The 18,725-nt window shown below is 43.4% G+C and overlaps 1 pseudogene across 1 annotated transcript; it reads right to left on the bottom strand.

The window, feature by feature from the left end:
* Window positions 1-472: 472 nt before the first annotated feature.
* LOC101707857 (glutathione S-transferase Mu 2-like) lies at window positions 473-17,224 on the bottom strand (annotated as a pseudogene). The gene is made up of 8 exons (XR_015452029.1): window positions 17,189-17,224; window positions 16,608-16,682; window positions 16,148-16,212; window positions 15,773-15,877; window positions 15,589-15,694; window positions 14,515-14,609; window positions 14,316-14,428; window positions 473-12,198 (listed from the first exon to the last, which is right to left on the bottom strand). The product of XR_015452029.1 is annotated as a glutathione S-transferase Mu 2-like (transcript).
* Between the last annotated feature and the right edge of the window lie 1,501 nt (window positions 17,225-18,725).

Raw genomic sequence — 18,725 nt, 5'->3', positions numbered from 1 at the left:
ATACAACACAATTACATTTCTCATTGGGAATTGTACCTTTACATAATGCATCTTGGTTCTTATTTTTTCCCCATTCCTAGCCCTCCCTTCAGCCCTCCACCCTTCCCTATTTACAAAGACTTTATTTCCATTTTTTCCAGTTCTCATCAGTTTTTCCTTTCCCTTCTTTCCTTTCCCCTGCCCCTCCCACTACCCCTACCCCTTTGGACCTTTTCTTCCTATTTTACATTATCGATTATTCATTCTAATCATTGGTACATTTTAGGTATACAATATAATGACATTCATCATTGGAAATTTGCACCTTTACATAGTCTCTCTTGGTTCTTGTTTTTCACCCTTGCCCAGTCCTCCCTTCAACCCCTCCATTCCTCCCTATTTACAAAGATTTTGTTCCTATTTTTCCATTTTCTCATATTAATCCCATTCCCTTCTATCCTTTCCCCTAGCCCTCCCACTTCCTTCCCCTTTGCCCCTTTTCTTCCTATTTCACATTACCTATTATACATTTAGTCCTTATTTACACTTTCAGTTTCTCACACCAGAGAAACTATTCGGTATTTACACATGTGTGTCCTATTTATTTCACTTAAGAGTATCGCCTCAATGGGCATCCACTTAGCTATAAATGTCTGTAATTTCTCATTTTTTATGGCTGAGTAGTACTCCATTTTATAAAAAAACCACATTTTCTTTATCTAGTCTCCAGTTGATGGGCATTTGGGCTGTTTCCAAGTTTTAGCTATTACAAACTGTGCTGCTATGAACATGGGTGCACATATATCACTGTGGTATGATTCTTTTAATGCTTTGGGGAAGATCCCCAGCAGTGGAATAGTGGGGTCAAATGTGTCCATTAAACTTTGAAACCTAGGCCCCACCAAAATAGTCTGGCAATAAAATGACACAATTAGGATAGGATTGGCAAGGTAGAAACAAAATCTTTATATGTAGATGAAATGATCATCTACACAGAGAAAATACGAAGAAATCTCTAGGAGCCCCCAGAACTTGTATTTGAATTTAGCAGGATTAGAAAACACAAGGTATATATAAAAATTCAGGTCTGTGTATACTTGCTATAAATGAAGAATTGGATATTGAAATTTAAAAGTTATGTAGGAGTACAAAGGACCTAGAAAAGTTAAAAAAGAAAAACAGTGTTGGAAGACTTTTAGTATCTAATTTTAAGACTTCTTCTAAAGCTACAGTAATCAAGGCAATGTTGGTGTAAGGAAAAACATATAGATCATTTGAATAAAACAGAGAATCTAGAAATAAAACCACACATATATGGTCCACTGAGTTTTGAAAGATTATTATTTTTTTGAAAGATTATTTAACATTAACATTTTATAGAATATAAACTCCATTCAAGAGCAGAGGAAAGATAGTGTTTTCAGCAAATGGCACTAGAACACCTGGTATCTGTATATGAAAAATTAACCTCAACTCTTTATTTCCATACATTTAAAAAAACTTGAAGGGGTCTATGAACCTAAATATGAAAGCCTAAAAGTATAAAACTTTAAGAAGAAAGTATAAAGGAAAATGTTTATGAATTCAGGGTAGGCAAGAACTACCTAGGATACAAAAGACATGATGTATAAAAGAAAAAAATTGATAAATGAGATTCCATCAAAATTTAGAACTTTAAATGACATCATTAAAATGAAAAGTAGTCCTTAAACAGACCATATTTACAATTCATATAACCTATGACCAGAATATATAAAGAATTCTTAGAGCTCAGTAATAGACAACCCAATTAAAAAGTAGACACAAGAAGATGATAAAGAGCCAGTACAGCACAAGGAAATGTGTGCAACTCTAGAATCAGAAAAATACTAATCAGTACAATAACAAGATTGAATTATACACTCATTAGGGAGATGAAGGTAAAAGTTTTAAAATCCTTGTCATGACTTTTTCTTTTTGTTGAATTCTCCCCCTTTGCCTTTAATTTGTCACGCCCAATGGATTCATTCTGCCGGGTTTCCTGGGGTTGTGATCCTCATTGTCTTTTCCTAGGGTATTGTCTAAAATTTTTTGGAGTGCCAGTTTGATATTCATGAAGTTCCTGAGGTGTTCTTTATCATCAAGGCATCTTATTTCTCCATCAATTTTGAAAGATAGTTTTGTAGGGTACATCAATCTGGGTTGGAGGCTGTTTTCCTTTAGGACTTGAAATACATCACTCCAAGCTCTTCTTGCCTTGAAGGTTTGCATTGAGAAGTCTGCTGTGATTCTGATGGGCTTTCCTTTGTATGTGATTTGTTTCTTTTCTCTCACTGCTTGTAGAATTTTGTTCTTCTGTTGGATTTCTGGAATCCTAACTATTATATGCCTATGCATAGATTTTTTTTTATCAAGGCTAGCTGGAGTCCTATATGCCTCACTTATCTGTATGTCAAGTTCTTTTCCCCTGCTTGGGATTTTTTCTGCCATCACTTCTGTGAAGAGTTTTTTATGTCATCTGCACTCTCTCCTCTTTCTTCATTGACTCCAATCAGTCTTATGTTATTCTTCTTTGCATCGTCTAGCAGCTGCTGGATTGATTTCTCGTGTTCCTTTACAATTTTAAAGCAATTTTTTTTTTCCTGGTCACTAATTGCAATCTTATCTTCTATATCTGAAATTCCATCCTCATGTTGGTTCATTCTGCTGTGAAGACATTCAATAGAGTTTTTAATCTCATGGAAATCTGTTTGCATCTGTTTTATGGATTCCATTTGTTTCCTATGTTGGGATTCCATCATGTTCCTCAGATCCTCTATTTTTTTTATCTGTGTCCTCTCTAGATTTATTAATCACATCTTGCACCATGAGCATAATCTTTGCTGTTATCTAAGTAATTATTTCTGTCTTCATTTTTCCCAGATCCTCTTTTTTTGCCCGTTCAGAGAGTCCAGATGGTTGAGTATCAGATTGTTCCATCTCGTTTCCCTTTGGAGTTGCTGTAGGTGATCCAGAAGTCTGTTTCTGAGGCTTGTTTACATGTCTTCTCATTTCCACTGTGTGTGTGTGGGGGGGGGGTACTTCTGGTGCCCACGCGGCTCACCTTCTCTGCCCTAGGAGTGTGGGATGGCAGCGGGGAAGCTTCCTTCCAGGTTCTGGGCTAACACACTGAACTCTTAATTGCTTGTTTCTGCCACTGTTAAGTCTTGCAGGGGGTGGTGGCAAATGCCTGTAACTCCAGCACTCAAGAGGCTGAGGCAAGAGGTTCACTGTGAATTTGAGGCCAGTCGGGGCTGCATGGCGATTTCAAGGCCAGCCTGGACTACATAGTGAGATCTGGAGTCAAAAACCAAAACAAAGCAACAACAACACCCCCCCCAAAAAAAAAACCCCAAAACCCTATAAGACCTTCCTGAAATCAGGGACTATGTTTTATTCAAATTTTGATACTTAATGCTTGCATAAAACCTGACTCAGAGAGGTGCTCACACCTATGTACTGATGCCCTGCATTCTAAAGAGCTGGAAGAACAAAAGAAGCATTTGCTTCATGTGAGTGATCAATGACCTACCGGGACTCTAAAATTTTTTCTCTGTTACACTTGAAAGACAGAACACAGAAAAGTAGAATAGTTTATTCTTAAAACAGGTGGAGATAGTTCATGTAAAAGTATTTGAAGTCAGGACAGAACTTTAAGTTCACAGGCCCTAGGACCTGTGAGAACCCTGAGGCCGGAGGGTAGGTTATTTGACGCCATGGACTGTCTCCCACCTGGCTTAGTCTGAAGTGGAATTAAATACCTTTGAAAATTAACAGGAACAGGATCTTAATGTTCTTGAGGGGTTTTTAATGGAAGTAATTACAGGTGACTCATATGGGACTTAAATCCAGAAGAAAAAATTAAGTGGATGTGTACATATTTGATTTTTAAGTAAACAGGTGCTGCTGGGGGCATTTTCAATAGAATAGGAATAAACAGGACAATGTATCAGAAGTTCAAAGGAAAATTAGAATTAGGAGACAGGTTTGTATTTTATCTTCAGTGGTACAAAATATTAAGAGACATTCTTTTGAACTGTAACTAAAACCTTCTCAGTCCTCCCAACATTACATTTCTGATGAAAAAAGAATTACAGGAGTGTAGGAAATGTGGAGTGCCATTGGATCTTTTTGGTAAGACTTGCTTTGGTGGGCAACTGTTAAAGCCCCCTACAATGTGGACTTGTTGAAGCTCTTCACTTCTTTGATCTTTTGTATTTTTAATCTCTATTTCATTTCTTTCTCCTCTGGTTTTTATTTCTTTCCTTTTGCTAATTTGAGGTTTCATTTGTTTTTGTTTTTCTATCCTCTTGAGGATAAAATAAAAGGATGAGGTAAAAGGTTTATTTGAGATCTTTCTGCTTTTTTGATGTGGGGGTGATTGCTATAAATTTCCCTGTTACTTGGGAAATTTTGCTATGCCTTGGTATATCCCATAGATTTTAGTATGTTGTATTTCCATTTTCATTTAATTTTTAAAAAGTTTTACTTTCCTTCTTTATTTCTCCCTTGATTTATTATAAATAACTAAGTTAGATAAGGGCCGGGGATTTAGCTCAGTGGTGCTGCCACCTGCCTCACAAGGGCAAGGTCCTAAGTTCGATCCCTGATACCCTGCCCCAAAAAACATGCTGAACTGTTTGGGCTGGGGATTTAGCTCAGTGGTTCCACCGCCTGCCTCGCAAGCGCAAGGACCCAAGTACCAAAAAAAAAAAACTAAGTTAGATAGAAATATTACAGGCAGTTGGATAGGACTTGGCCCTGGAGAGAGTCAGGACAAAGGTGAAACACATCACAAATGTAGCCAGAGACTTACCTGTTAGAGACCAGGCCTCAAGATAAAGACAAAGTGACCAAGCCTGAATACTTCCTCAAAAGACAAACACTGGACCTAATGAAGTCTAAATAGACATCAGTCAACCTGGTGGGTGACTAAGACCTCTGGACCCATCATTTACTAGGAAAATCTTTATTCTTTCCGTGCACACTTGTTGTGTGACTTGTTTCCCCATTTGATCACTATTACCTAAGTGACTATACTTGTAACCTTATTGGTTAATCATACTCACATTGTACCAACATGGGTTTTGCTCTATTAAACTTCTCTATAAAGTAGGGTACCCAGCTACCCATTCAGGTCCCCTCCTGCCTCTCAGGACCTATCCTCTCAATAAGTATCTCCCTAAAAAAAAAAAAAAAAAAAAAAATCCAAGGTCCCGAGTTCAATCCCCGGTACCAAAAAAAAAAATCTTCCTACTCTTAACCTCCATTGTCTCTAGAATTCATTCTGCGATTTTTAGAGAACATGAACTCAGTTAAAACAGGTTAGAAGATATAATATTTTCATATTTCATCTCCTATATAAGTTCCATTGGTTGTTCAAGAGTAAGTTATTAATTTCCTTGTATTTGTATGGTTCTGAAGGTTTTTCCTGTCATTGATTTCTGTTCTTTTGCATTGTGGTTAGAGAAGATACTCTGTATGATTTCATTTTTTAAAAAATTGTTGGAACTTCTTTTGTGGCCTATCATATGATTTATCCTAGAAAATGTTCTGTGTTCTGTTGAAGCAAATATATATTCTGCAATTGTTGAATAAAATGTTCTGTAGATCTAGACTGCAGTTTAACTTCTTCATTTCTTTGTTGATTTTCTGTGTGGATTATCTGTCCATTGCCAAAAGTAGTATTAAAATGTAAAGCTATCATTGTACTGGAGTCTACTTTGTCTTTAGATCTACTATTTGCATTATATATTTAGGTGCTCCATTATTGGGAATAGTTGTATTTTCTCTCACTAAATTGATGCTTTGAGGATCTTCTCTTTATCTTTAATCTTTAAGAACTCCCGGGCTGGGGATTTAGCTCAGTGGTTCCAGAGCCTGCCTTGCAAGCACAAGGCCCTGAGTTCGATCCCTGGTACAAAAAAAAAGGACTTCATTATGATGTATCTTAGGGTAGACTAGGTTGCATTAAATCTTACTAGTCCTCCTTGACTTTCCTGTACCTGGATATTTGTTTGTTTTTCTAGATTTGGGAAATTTTCTGTTATTATCTCTGTTGTAAGCTTTCTTATGCCTCTGGCATTGTTAAGACTGCCTCCTCAGGCAATAAACCAAATATTTTCTCCTTTAATGCTGTCCCATACTTTATTCTTTTTTTCTCCTCTGTGTATATTCAAGTAGCCTGTCTTTAAGCTCACTAATTCTTGTTTGATCTATTCTGCTATTCATGTCTTCTATTGCATTTTTAATTTTGGTTAGAGTGTTTTCCAGCTCAAAGATTGCTATTTTTAATTCCTTCCACTTCTCTGTTAATTTCTATTATTTCTCAATAGTCTCTTGAAGCTCCGTTAGTTTCCTTAAAACAGCTATTATTTTGTTGCTATTTTAAAATTTGTTTTTGTTTTTTGAGACAGGCTGTTACTTTGAAGTCCAGACTGACCTGGAAATTGTTATATAGCCCCGGCTGGTTGCAAACTTATGATCCTCCTGCCTCTGCTTTCTGAGTTCTGAGATTACAGGAGTGCACACTACACCCAGACAAAACAGGTGTTTTAAATTCTCCACCCAACATCTTGCCTATCCTGGGTGCTGTGTAGTCAGTTTCCAGTGCTTTACTTTGACTATTAAAGTGAGGTTATTGTTCCATGAAAGTTCTTGGTGCTTGTTGGAATGTGACATCATATGAACACTAAAAGCTTAGGTATTTATGCTAGTCTTGGTAATCTGGCTTTGTTCATGCCCCTTCTTTCCAGAAATTCTAAGCAAGCTGCATTTCCCTGAGCCTATAGTCACTTCCACTATTTCAGCACTAGATGGTGACCTAAGGTGAGGTTTGCCGTAAGTCCAGTGTTGGTGTGTTGTTGCTGCTTGAACAGAAGGGAGCAAATGAATCCCTCCCAGTTCTGTCCCAAATTTGTAGTTGATTTGTTGTTCAGCATGGACTAGGGGAGTGGCTAAAAAGAGTAGTCTGTCCTCAAAAGCCTGTCTCTGGGGCCAGGGTAGGTCCAGTGCTTCATTCATAGTCACCGGCCTATAATCAAGCAGAGTGGGCGGGGCCATGGAGGTTGTAGCCCCAGGCTCCAATGCCATACCTGTGGCCACCAATACCAGAATGCTCAGTCACACCTGGAGCCCACAGCCCACTGAGACCAGCACAACACTAGGGTAGAACCAAGGTCTGCAGTGCTATGAGCTGCCTACCACTAAACTACTCATAGCTGAAGATCATTACAGCCGGCTACGAGTGATGCTGGCCAGTATAGACATCTAATAGACTAGGGCCATGTGACTGCCTGACATGGAGGCTCCATCCACAGAGGCTCCATCCCTGGGCACTGGCCTGGGGATGGGTACCAATAGTACCTACCCAGTATTAAACTTTACCAGCCTGGCCCTGAATTCCAAGGCAAAGTCCTATGCTTACTACCCCATCATACCCCCAATCTTGCTTCACATTATGCTGCCCAAGGTTGAAGTATGGTTGGTAATGACAGTCCCTTTACCTCCAAGACTGACACTAAGCTGGGTCATGCTGGAGTCTCACAGCACCAGGGTCCACACAGTCTTTAGGAAGGGGTTGCCCCAGACATTCTCCAAGACAGGCAAGGATGCAGGTCCAAACATCAGTCTGTCCCACCAATGTATAGATCTCTGCCTACTGCCAGGGCAGGCTTAAAGGCTCTGTCTGTGAGCCCTGATCTAAGTATAGGGGCCTTTGTTATTTGCTTGCTGCTAGACCTTATCATGACAGGCCCAGCACTGAGCTCCAAGGCAAAGCCCTGTGCTAGCTTGTATGCCCTGTTCCCCAGTAGGACTCCGTCCTCCAACCCTCATATTCTCCCCACAACTGCTGCTGCCTGAGGTTGGAGGAAGGGAAGTGGAAGCAGTTTCTTGGTTACTTGGCTAGCCCACTTCTACAAGCTCAGTCTACAGATACTGGCCTTGGGGCAAGGGCTATGGGTCTCTGCCTAGTATTGGGTTTCACTGTCTGCCTGGTATTAGGTTTGATATTGGGTTTCAAGTCTAAGGCCTGGACTTAATCCCTTCACCCTCCTCTAAGTGAGAAATATCTCTCTTTATGCTGCTTGGAATTTGGGAAGGGGTGATGGGTATGATTTTTTTCCTTCCTGGCTTCTCCAGTGTGCTTTTTCTTCTCCTTTCCTGTCCTGTCCTGTCCTCTCCTCTCCTTTCCTCTCTTCCTCTCTCTCTCCCCTCTCCACCTTTCTTTTGAGACAAGTTCTCATTAAGTCACTAAGTTGCCCAGGATCGACTCAAACTTATGATCCTCCTGCCTCAGCTTCCCAGAGTGCTGAAATTATAGGTGTGCACTGCCATGCCTGGCTCTTTTCTCACTATTATACTAAAACCATCCATATGGTCTCTCACCTGGCTTCCTTGGTTAATGTGAAGAGGACTGGTATGCTAATGGCTGATTGAATTAGTGTGTATGTGAGGAGACAATTGATGAAGGATTTTACTCAGCTGCCATCTTGCTCCATCTTTATCTATTTTTGGTTTTTTGAGGAACTGCCATACTGATTTGCACAGTGCTGTACCGTTATGATGCATTCCTACCAACAATGAACAAAAGTTCCAATTTCTCCACATCCTAACCATGATATGGAAAAGTTTTAGATAACTTAATAGATTGAATATTAAGGTAGTTGTAGAAGCAAAATAAGTAATGTGTTCTTTTAAGATTTGCTTTTCCTGTAACTCCTTGTTTAAGGTGATGATTATCTGACTCTAATCAGTAACTTCATTAACCTAACAAAGTTACCATGCCCCAGTGAATTTACAATGTATATGTGCCTATCTTGTGTCTGTGACTTGTAAATAGGAACTGGAATTGTATTTACACATCAAAGACCACCAGGGATGAGATAATGGGTAAAAAGGATATAAAAAGGGAAACGCTGAACAAAGGGGGAGAGGATACTGACCAGACTGGTTTCTGGAGTTCTGCCCACTCACGAGAAGAAATTTTATTATTTTATCCAAATTCTGTGTCTCTGTGTATTTCTTTCAGAGATTTCTGTAACAACCAAACTTACTATTTCTTGCTTATTCATAGTAGCCATTCTAATGTGCATGTGGTGGAACCTCACTGTAGTTTTGATTTACCTTCTTCTAATGATCAGTGTCCAGCAATTTTTCAAATGCTTACTGCCATCTGTGTTTCTTCTTTCAGAAATGTCCTTTCAAGTTTTTGGTTGATTGGTTTTTATGGTGGCTGCAGCCACCTGTGTTTGTATATGAAGTTATATTTGTAAATGAAGGTCTACCCTCATTCATTATGGGTGGTCTAAGCCAAGCGTTGTGCCCCATGCCTGTAATTCCAGCACTCAGGAGGCTGAGGCAGGAGGATCACCAAGAGTTCAAGGCCAGCTTGATCTATACAGTGAGAACCTGTCTCAAAACAAAGAAGCAAAAAGACTGCTTCTACATGACCACAGAGTTGAGGAAATGTGACAGAGTCATGTGGCCTCTAAGCCAAAAATTTTGGCCCCATGTTTCCTAACCTGTTCAGGTTCCATATCTATTTTCTCTAGTTCAATATTTTATTTCTCTACTTACCTTTTATCACACTGTCACACCTAACTTCTATTATTTTTTTCCCTTTTAACCCATCTATCTTTCAAATTTAATAAAGATTTGGATAAAGGCTGGGGATTTAGCTCAGTGGTGTCACCACCTGCCTCACAAGCACAAGGTCGCCGGTTCGATCCCCAGTACCAAAATAAATAAATAACTGTTATGAACCTATAGTTCTTACATATTTAATGACTTAATATTTGGGTTAAATAGTTTTGATCTTACCACTTCATGAACTTTGAGTTTTACTGAATGTTCATCTTATCAGTTTTAGCTTTTTTTTTTTTTTTCGGTACACAGGGATCAAACTCAGGACCTTGCGCTTGCGAGGCAGGTAGTGGCACCACTGAACTAAATCCCCAGCCCCAGTTTTGGCTTTTTAATTAATCACTTATTTCACAGTGCTCTTTAACATCATACCTATGGCTCCCTTGTTTTTTAAATGCAGGAGGCAGCTGAAGGCAATGATCATATGGACAAATGCCCAACAATCTGCCTTCTGTTACCAGGTAGGTCTCAGCAGGGCCTGATCAAGGTCGGCAGGACCTGACCAAGGCCAGAATCCATGATCCAGCTGCTGTCCCAGGAAGCTGCTAACTTGGTGCTCCTTGGCAGGTGACCTGATCTAGAATGCCTGCAGCCCTCCAAGCACACACATTGCTGCCCATGGCCCAGCAAACTAGGCCTGCACATCTCCAGTCACCTTGTTCCAGGGCAGCTGGAGCCCCTCAATACTTCCGTGAGAAAAAGCTGCTGGCTCAGACACCAATACCTGTTCGTGTAAAATCTTCTTTACCTATGGGCCGGGGATTTAGCTCAGCGGCACCGTGCCTGCCTTCTGAGCACAGGTTGTGAATTTGACCCCCATTACCCGGCCTCCCCAAAACTTCTTCACCTTATTCTGTATCTCCTTGGGCTAAAATAGCTATTCCCAGAGCTCTAAATCCCAATACTGACACTTCAGGGTCTCATCAAGACTTTCTTGGGAACAATTCTTTCAAGTTTCCAAATTTCCAGAATTTAGATGGTCAGGCACTGTCACACATGTCTGAGATAAAATGCACAACACCTGTAATAGAGTTTGGTTCAGAAAAAAAAAAATCATACAACACCAATTGCAATGTAGTAGATATGTTTATGGAGAGGTGTCCTGAGAACACAGAAGAGGGATCCAGATCAGAGAAAGCTTCTGTGAGAAGGTGACAGTAGAAGGGTCCACCTGGGCAGTCAGCCCCTTCCCATCAGCCCACACCTCTCTGAAGCATGACACACAGCTGCACATGGCCTGTGGCAGCACTGCACACTGCCACATGAATGAGGACACCTGGCTTGGAAGGAGCACCCCACTGTAGGGATCCCAGGGTGAGCAACAGAGGGATATGGATAGGGACAGCAGTGACGTTAATGTGTTGTGTCCAGATTGCGAAGTCCCCAAAGACCACCAAGGAGCCGATTCTGATGTAAACGCACGAGGGTCATTTATTTAAGCTAAGCAGGGGCTCTCAACTGTCACCGACGCAGCAGCGAGTCAAGATTGAGAGCCCCGAATTTTGAATTAGCAGGGTTTTTATAGAAGCTACAGCAAAGTTTTATCTAGCAATTATAATGATTGGTGGACGCTTAGCATGCATGAAGTGTAGATTTCTGATTGGCTAGGCTCATCGGGGGGGTTGAGGGGGATTACGTATAGGTTTTACAAGGGAAAAAGGGGACAAAGGTTAGTGGCCCACTGTCACATACTGATGGTCAGCAGACATCCTGACTAATAGTCACGACCACCCTGTGTGGACAGTCAGCACATTAACAGATTGTCCTATAGATAGCGGGCCCAGAACATTTGTTTCTAGGGTAAACAAATGGCTGAGTAATAAACTTAGGAATCTTGTCCTGTTACAGATTGTGTCTCCTGTCCCAGAGCAAACACATTTTAACCATTAATTTGAGAGGCTAGGGGAATGGTGGATTTTAGCAAAATGGAGTCGCTTTGGTCTCATAAATGACCTCTTACCCTGCCTGACCAAGCAGAGCCCCATACACATACACATCCACCCAGCCCTTGCTGTGGACAAGGAACAAAGAACACCCCAACACCTCAACAGGGCGGTCCTGAGAGCTGGGAGCCATAAGACAGGACACAGAGCAAGTGTGGGTCAGACTTCACTGGGGATCGGGCAGGGCTGGGGCAGCTGCCACACTGGAGAACAGGCCTGCACGCCAGGCAGTACTGGTCATTCAAGTCAGGATCCATCAGGCTCCCAGAGGCAGACCTGAGGACTGTTAGATTTAGGGCAAGGACAAAGAAGGGGAAGGGGACTTTGCTAAAAAAGATACTAAAGCTTGACTGGGAGCGAGGTCAGGTAGAAAAAAGGGAGTGTCCTTGTAGGAAGGGTGTGGCATAAATGAGCAAGAAAGGAATGAGAAGAAGGAGGCTGGGGTGCACAGTGCCAGTGTGCCCCACAGCCAGCACCAGCCAGGGCAGCCATATATCCCATCTCCCTGTCCTGGCATTACAGGGTCCTACTTGTTCCCCCACCGAGCCATCTTTAAATACACAGGGCTTGCAAGAAAGCGACTGGACTTCACACAGGCTGAGATCTTCAGGCCCTGTGAGTGGGAAACAAAGCAGAAGCTCAGCTCTGCTGCCTCCTTAGCATTCACACACCCCACTCCAGGAACGGCCTTTTACGTGGACTCAAATACAATAGCGCAACACAGTCTGCTTAGGCCCCAGCGCTGGCAATTTATTTATTTATTTTAATTAATGTCATACCTTTCTAAGGACTGCTACTTAGGAAACTCTACACTATGCAAGGTGCTTTATACCATCTAGAGATTACAATATAAGTTGAAAAAAATCAACTCAACAACCCTGCAAGATCAGTGCCACTATGATAGACAGCTGAGTTAGGTAGAAATATTATAGGCAGTCAGATAGGGATAGGTTCTCAAGAGGGTTAGGAGAAAGGTGAAACACACCACAGCTGTGGCCGGAGACACATCAGCTAAAAGCCAGGCCTCAAGATAAAGACAAGACGACCAGACATGCATACTTCCTCAAAGAACAAACACTGGGCCTAATGAAGTCTAGACAGACATCAACCACCCTGGTGGGTGACCAGAGACCTCTGGACCCAGCACTTCCTAAGAGAATCTTTATTCTTTCCATCCATGCTTGTTACGTGACTTACTTCCCAGTTGGACCACCATTACCTAAGTGACTATACTTGTAACCTTATTGGATGTTCATGGCTGTGGCCCACATTGTACCCATGTGAGTTTCACCCTATAAAACTCCTCTGCAAAGTGGGATCCCCAGGCTACCCACTCGGGACCCCTCCTCCCCCTCTGGAGCTTTCCTATCAATAAATAATCTTCCTACTCTTAACCTCCATTGTTCCTAGAATTCATTCTTCGATTTTTAGAGAACAAGAACTCGATGTATCATACAGCTAACAGGCTGGGAGATATAATTTCATATTTCACCTCCAGTATTATTTCCTGTAACACTACCATCAACATTTATCCAGAAGGAACCTGAGATAGAGAGGTTAAGTGACTTTCTCATGCTCACACAGCTATTAAGTGGGAAACAGTACCTGCAGCCTGGCTCTGTTTCTCCAGCTCTGTGTTCTCTTTGCTGTACCCCTTCCTGTCCTCCCCACAGGAGACCCAGTCACTCCCCTTCTGCACAAACGTTCTCCTTTTCTACAGGCAGGCTCCCTCTTGTCTGGATCTGCACAGAGGAGGGACCTAGCAGGAAATTGCCTGAGAGCACCCCAGTGCAGGTTAGAAGAAGGCCCTGACCACACCCAGTGACTCAGCAAATTCCGGAGCTAAATTTCTAGGCTAAGGTGCCGCATAGAGAGCAGAATGTCAGTGAATACAAGTGAAAATAAGTGAATGACTCCAATTCACAAATGGGACTCAAGGGTCTTACAAGAAATCAGAACAGGAAGAGAGGAAGGGAACAATTAAAGATAGAATCCCATGTGTGCACTCAGTCCAGCACTAGCTACAGCCCTGAGGTCTCAGTGCTTCCTCAGTTGGGGATCTGATTCATCAAAGCACTCCACAGATCACGTGTCATGTTGTCTGTGTCCTTTATTTTTTGTTTTTTTAGACAGGGTCTTGCTATGTAGTTCAGGTTGGCTTTGAACTCACTGCGTAGCTCAGGCTGGCTTCAAATATGTGATAATCCTCATGCCTCAGCCTCCCAAGTGCTGGGATTACAGGCATGTGTCATTGTACCCAACCTCTCTGTCTACATCTTGATACTTCTTAGCATCCAGCCTTGTCCCAGGCCTCCCAATGCCAACTGCACACACATGCTGTCCCTGCTCCACAGGGTGCTGGGCTGGAAACCCAGGCTACACAAGGGCCTCGGGCTTTTCCTTTGGGCACAAAACAAGGAGAGTCACTGCCTGCCTCCCTTAGCAGCCTGAAGCCAACAGGGAGCTCTTGCAGCCTGCACTGGTGCTGAGACCCTGAGCAGATGACTTATTCTACAGTTTCCATTTCCTTATCTGTGCAATGGGGCTGGTAATTCTGCAGTGATAAATTAGACACAGTGGATGTAAGATACTGAGCACAGGTCCTGGAATATATATCCAGTACTCAGTACATGTTAGTTACTCTTCAGTTCAGTTCAAGTGCTAGGAAATCAGCATGGAAATGGAGAATGGAAAAAAGACACTCAAGAGGAAAAAGGTTGAGAGTGTCACCTCAAAGCGAGACATGAAGCCCTTTAGGTTTGGGAATGCATCTAGGCACTTGGGTTCAAATATACACTTCTGGTCAAGGACATCAGAAGCAAGGAAATCCACATAGGTGATCTGCAAAAGGCCAACCATGAGTGGGCTGGAAGCTCATAATCTGAGAAAAACGGTAACTTCTCTTCCCCATCCCTTTTCCCTTTTCCCTTGTTCCCTGCAAACCATGGCTGCTTCCCCAGAAACTGTGAGAAGAGCTTTATATCTTGTCAGGGAGGCCCTCCACGAACTCTGGCTTCAGTTTCTCTTGAGGCAGAAGTTAACTGTCACCATCCTCAGACACAAGCTACCTGGCAGAGGAGGCCAGGCCATCAGGCTGTGCAAGGCCCTGGCTAGCCAGGAGTTTGCAGACATCTTCCTACAAATGGCCCCAGGTCAGGGTATGGGCTTCTATCTAATGTTTCAACATTTATTAGATTCCTACTTGGTAGCCATCCCCATTTGTTAGAGGTGATAGGAAGTCAGACAGGAAAACAACTCTGCCCCTGAATCTGTCAGTGCTGATGTGCAAACCATGTGCTGCAAGTCAGACCCAGGCATCCCTGACACCTGCCTGACAGGCTCTGGACTCCGATGTCTGGTGAAATCCAAGAAGCAAAGTGAAAAAAGATCTGAGAGAAAAGACAAAGGTCTAGCTAGTGGAGTGGCAGAAGTATACAATGGATATTTGAGTAGTGTGCATAAACTTGAGGATTATTCAGTGTGGAAAGGAAAGGGGGAAAGGGACAGAGGGCCTCTGATTGACCCTGAGCTGCCTATTAGGAAAAGATCTCAACTCATGCTGGTGTCAAGGACACCATACTGGAGAAACAGTGTGGCAGACCCCTGAAAACCAGGGTGCACTGAATTCCCCTATCTTGTACTTTTTTGGCTTTAGTCTCCACATTCCAGAAGCAGGCAGATGATGTGAACAGGTAGGAGATAAGACCCATATCAGAAGATAAAGATCAGAAAGAAATTCTGAACACAAACTCTAATGTCTAAGAACTGAATTTCTTCCCTGAACTGTCTTGAGTTGTAACCAAAGATTGGTGTCAATTAATTCACACAGTATTTATTTGACACAATTTTGGAGTTATGCAGCTCTATGTTATTAGGACAAATAATTCTTTGGTGACTCAGTACTGTTAGGAGTAGAAATGAGAAACAGGACAAGTATAGACATGAATGTAACAATTTAGCTCCTGCTGCAAACCCTGTCTGGCGCAGACCCATTGAGGGAGACTCAGAAAATCAGGGTTGTAGCAGACTATGACAAGCTGCATGCAGGTGTCCATAACGTGGTTCTCCAAAATGTCCACATAAATCTTTTCTTCTTTGGTCTCCCCAACCTGAAGCCCACAAAACAGAGACTCCCCCTCATGCTCTGACCGGAGCCAAGCCCAGGGTGGTGGCCACTGTCCCCCCACACCCAGCAGCCAGCCCTACTCACACAGGTTGTGCTTGCGGGCAATGTAGCGCATGATGGCGTTGCTCTGGGTGAGCTTGTGAGTCCCATCAATTAAGTAGGGCAGCTGCATGGACAACCAGGAAAGGTTAGCTTGATACCAGATCCCAGCATTCTTTCTTTGAGTTAGGGCAGACCTCTGTGCCCGCCCATGGCAAGCCCTATACAAAAACACTGTAGAATGAACAGATGAGCTGAGACATAGACCCACCATAGAAAGATACCAGGAATGAAAGTGGTTGAGCAGGAGCTCTCATCATAGAATCTTTTAGCTGGGAAAGGAGATAAGATAGGGATAGTTTTCACTTCTCTGACCCATCCCCACCCCCTGACCTACATTGGGAAAGTCCAGGCCCAGCTTGAACTTCTCATTCAGCCACTGGCTTCTGTCATAGTCTGGACCTGGGGCAAAAATGAAGTAAAAACAAACCTCCTTTAAATCTAACCCTGTCTGCTCAGGACCTTCCCAGAGTCAAGGGCAAGATACCCCGAGACAGTGGATCTGGAGTGTGAACCACTGAGTCCCACATTCCAAGGCTGTGGACCCAACAGAACTATGGCTTGCAATAGGTTTAGGCAAGCGCAGGTGGATCTGACCCAATAACAGATCAAGGGGGATCCTGCATTCTATTCCAAAGGATTTGCTCTCAAAAGGGTTTGGGGGAGGAAGCAGGAAGCAAGGTCCTGGGTCCAACCAGTAGAGAGATGGTGAATTGAAAAACAGGTGCCCAGGGCATGGGTTGCTGGCCACTAGTCAGCAGGGGTTGGGCAGGGGTCTGAGCAGGAGGATGCCATACCATCTCCCATGGTGTGTCTCTTCTCCTCATGGCTGGTGTCTGGTATTCCAGGATCAAGCAGATAGCATGGGTCATCTGAAAGCGATACAGCAATGGTAGGGTCAGAGATGAAGGGACCCTGACCACATGACATCTCCTCTAGGTGAATTCCCGGCCTACACCAAACACCACCCAGTACCCCCCCACACACACACACACTACATGCACACCAGCCCCCATGTGTGAGCTCCTAGAAGCAGAGCTATGGTTCTCACCAAGCCTTGAAGCAGATCCACCTGCTAGAACTGGCCCCCAGGTCAGAGATGGAAGTACCTGGCTCTGTGATTTCATCTCTTTCAGGTGAGACCCTTCAGTGTACCAACAGTCCCCTTACCCCCAACACACACACACACACACACACACACACACAGACACACACACACACAGGATCACACGTGTATGAGCTCCTGAGTACTGAGAGGGAAGGCAAAAGGCTCCAAGTCCTCAAAAGCATCTATCTCTTGAATCATCCGCCCCCCACCAGTTACTCTATCTCAGCCCCTGCTTCCCCTTCCATCCTTCCAGGTGGATCCCTGGCTCACTCCATGAATGTCCTAATAACCCAGCATCATGGACATGGTGCTGATGCTGAGGGTTGAGACTACTGGCTCCAGCAGGGCTGAACTCTGACTTTATCTGGGACACAACAAGGACAAGGGTGAGGCCTAGGGTGAGTCCCCTCCCTCCTGCACCTCATGAGAGCCTGAGTCCCAGCTAGCATGGTCGACCGCCCAGAAGCCAAAAGCAGGCCTCAGTATTCTGCTCCTTAATTAATCCTGATAGCTATTCCCCACCCTATATCCTGCTGAGTCCACAAGGAGTTGACAATGCACTTGGACACAGGCCAGATGGTGAAAGAGCAAAGATATTCTCCCCACCTTTCCTTCCTTGTACCTCTCAGTCTTCACCCCTCAGCTGCCAAAATCCCATGGGCTTTGCTGGGGAGAGGCCAAAAGCGAGGGCAACCTGAGAGTTTAATTTGGCAGCCACCATTGGAAGAGGACTTGGTCAAACTGAGAGCTGCCTGAAGCTTTGCTATCCACCGCAGCCTCCCTTTGCAGGGACAGTGCCAGTGAAATGGGACCCAGGCCTGAAGAAGGGGCAGGCACAAGACCAGGTGGTCTCTGAATTTTCCTTTAGGGAATTTGGGAGGCCCAGCCCATCCATCATTAGACGGTAAATTTAAATACAACAACCAGACACGGGGCTACAGGATATCCGAGGTGCCCTCACTGCAATGTACTGCCAGTCATCTAGAGATTCTCCCACTGGCCAGAACAGGGATGTGAGTGGAGTTGCTATAGCTAGAGGGTGCACTGGGGTGGAAGATCAAGGCTCCAAGGGGCCAGACACCTCTCCTGCTTCCAAGGGCAACTCCAGAAGGGCAATATCCTACTAACAGCACTGTCCTACCTGCCAGCTTCTTTCTCTGAAAGCAGAGGACTGTTTCAAAATGAAGAACTGTGCAGTTAATTACTGTGTTCCTTTTGCCTTGCTTAAATAATCTCACAAAACATAATGGAAAAATAAAAACAGATGCGTTGAACTTTAAAAATAAAATGGTTACAAGATAAGAGGTCAGACTGTTGCTCTGCAGGAAATAAATTTTGAAAATAAGTTCACATTTTTGAAGGACTGCATGATGTAAATTTAGTATATCAACAAAAGTTTCCAACCACCAAGCTTAAGGTATGGAAGAAGTCAGACAGAGGTTGTCTCATCTCTGTTACCAGAGAAATCACACACTCTGCCAATCTCTGTGAAGGTGGGTAGTTCAGAGACATGCTACTGGGGTTGGCAGGGTACAGTTCCTGTTACACAGTTGCTTATGCATTCAGAGAGTGCCAGTCCTGCGAGCTCAGGTTCCCAGACTGTGCCCAGGCTCAGGAAGCAGCCTGAGGCCCCATGTAGGTTTGCCCACTGTGAAGTGACTGCACATGCACATACACACACACACACACACACACACACACACACACACACAATGTGTCTGGGCCATGAGTTATAGCTCTCCTTTTACATTAAGATTCTGTCCTGCTCTGCTTTATAAATCTTGAACACAGAGATATAACATTTCCA

This window comes from Heterocephalus glaber, unplaced genomic scaffold, assembly GCF_053883595.1.
Source record: "Heterocephalus glaber isolate CG9 unplaced genomic scaffold, H.glaber_assembly_v1.0 deba00001442, whole genome shotgun sequence".
NCBI classification, from domain to species: Eukaryota; Metazoa; Chordata; class Mammalia; order Rodentia; family Bathyergidae; genus Heterocephalus; species Heterocephalus glaber.
This window is presented reverse-complemented; position numbering and strand designations above follow the sequence as displayed.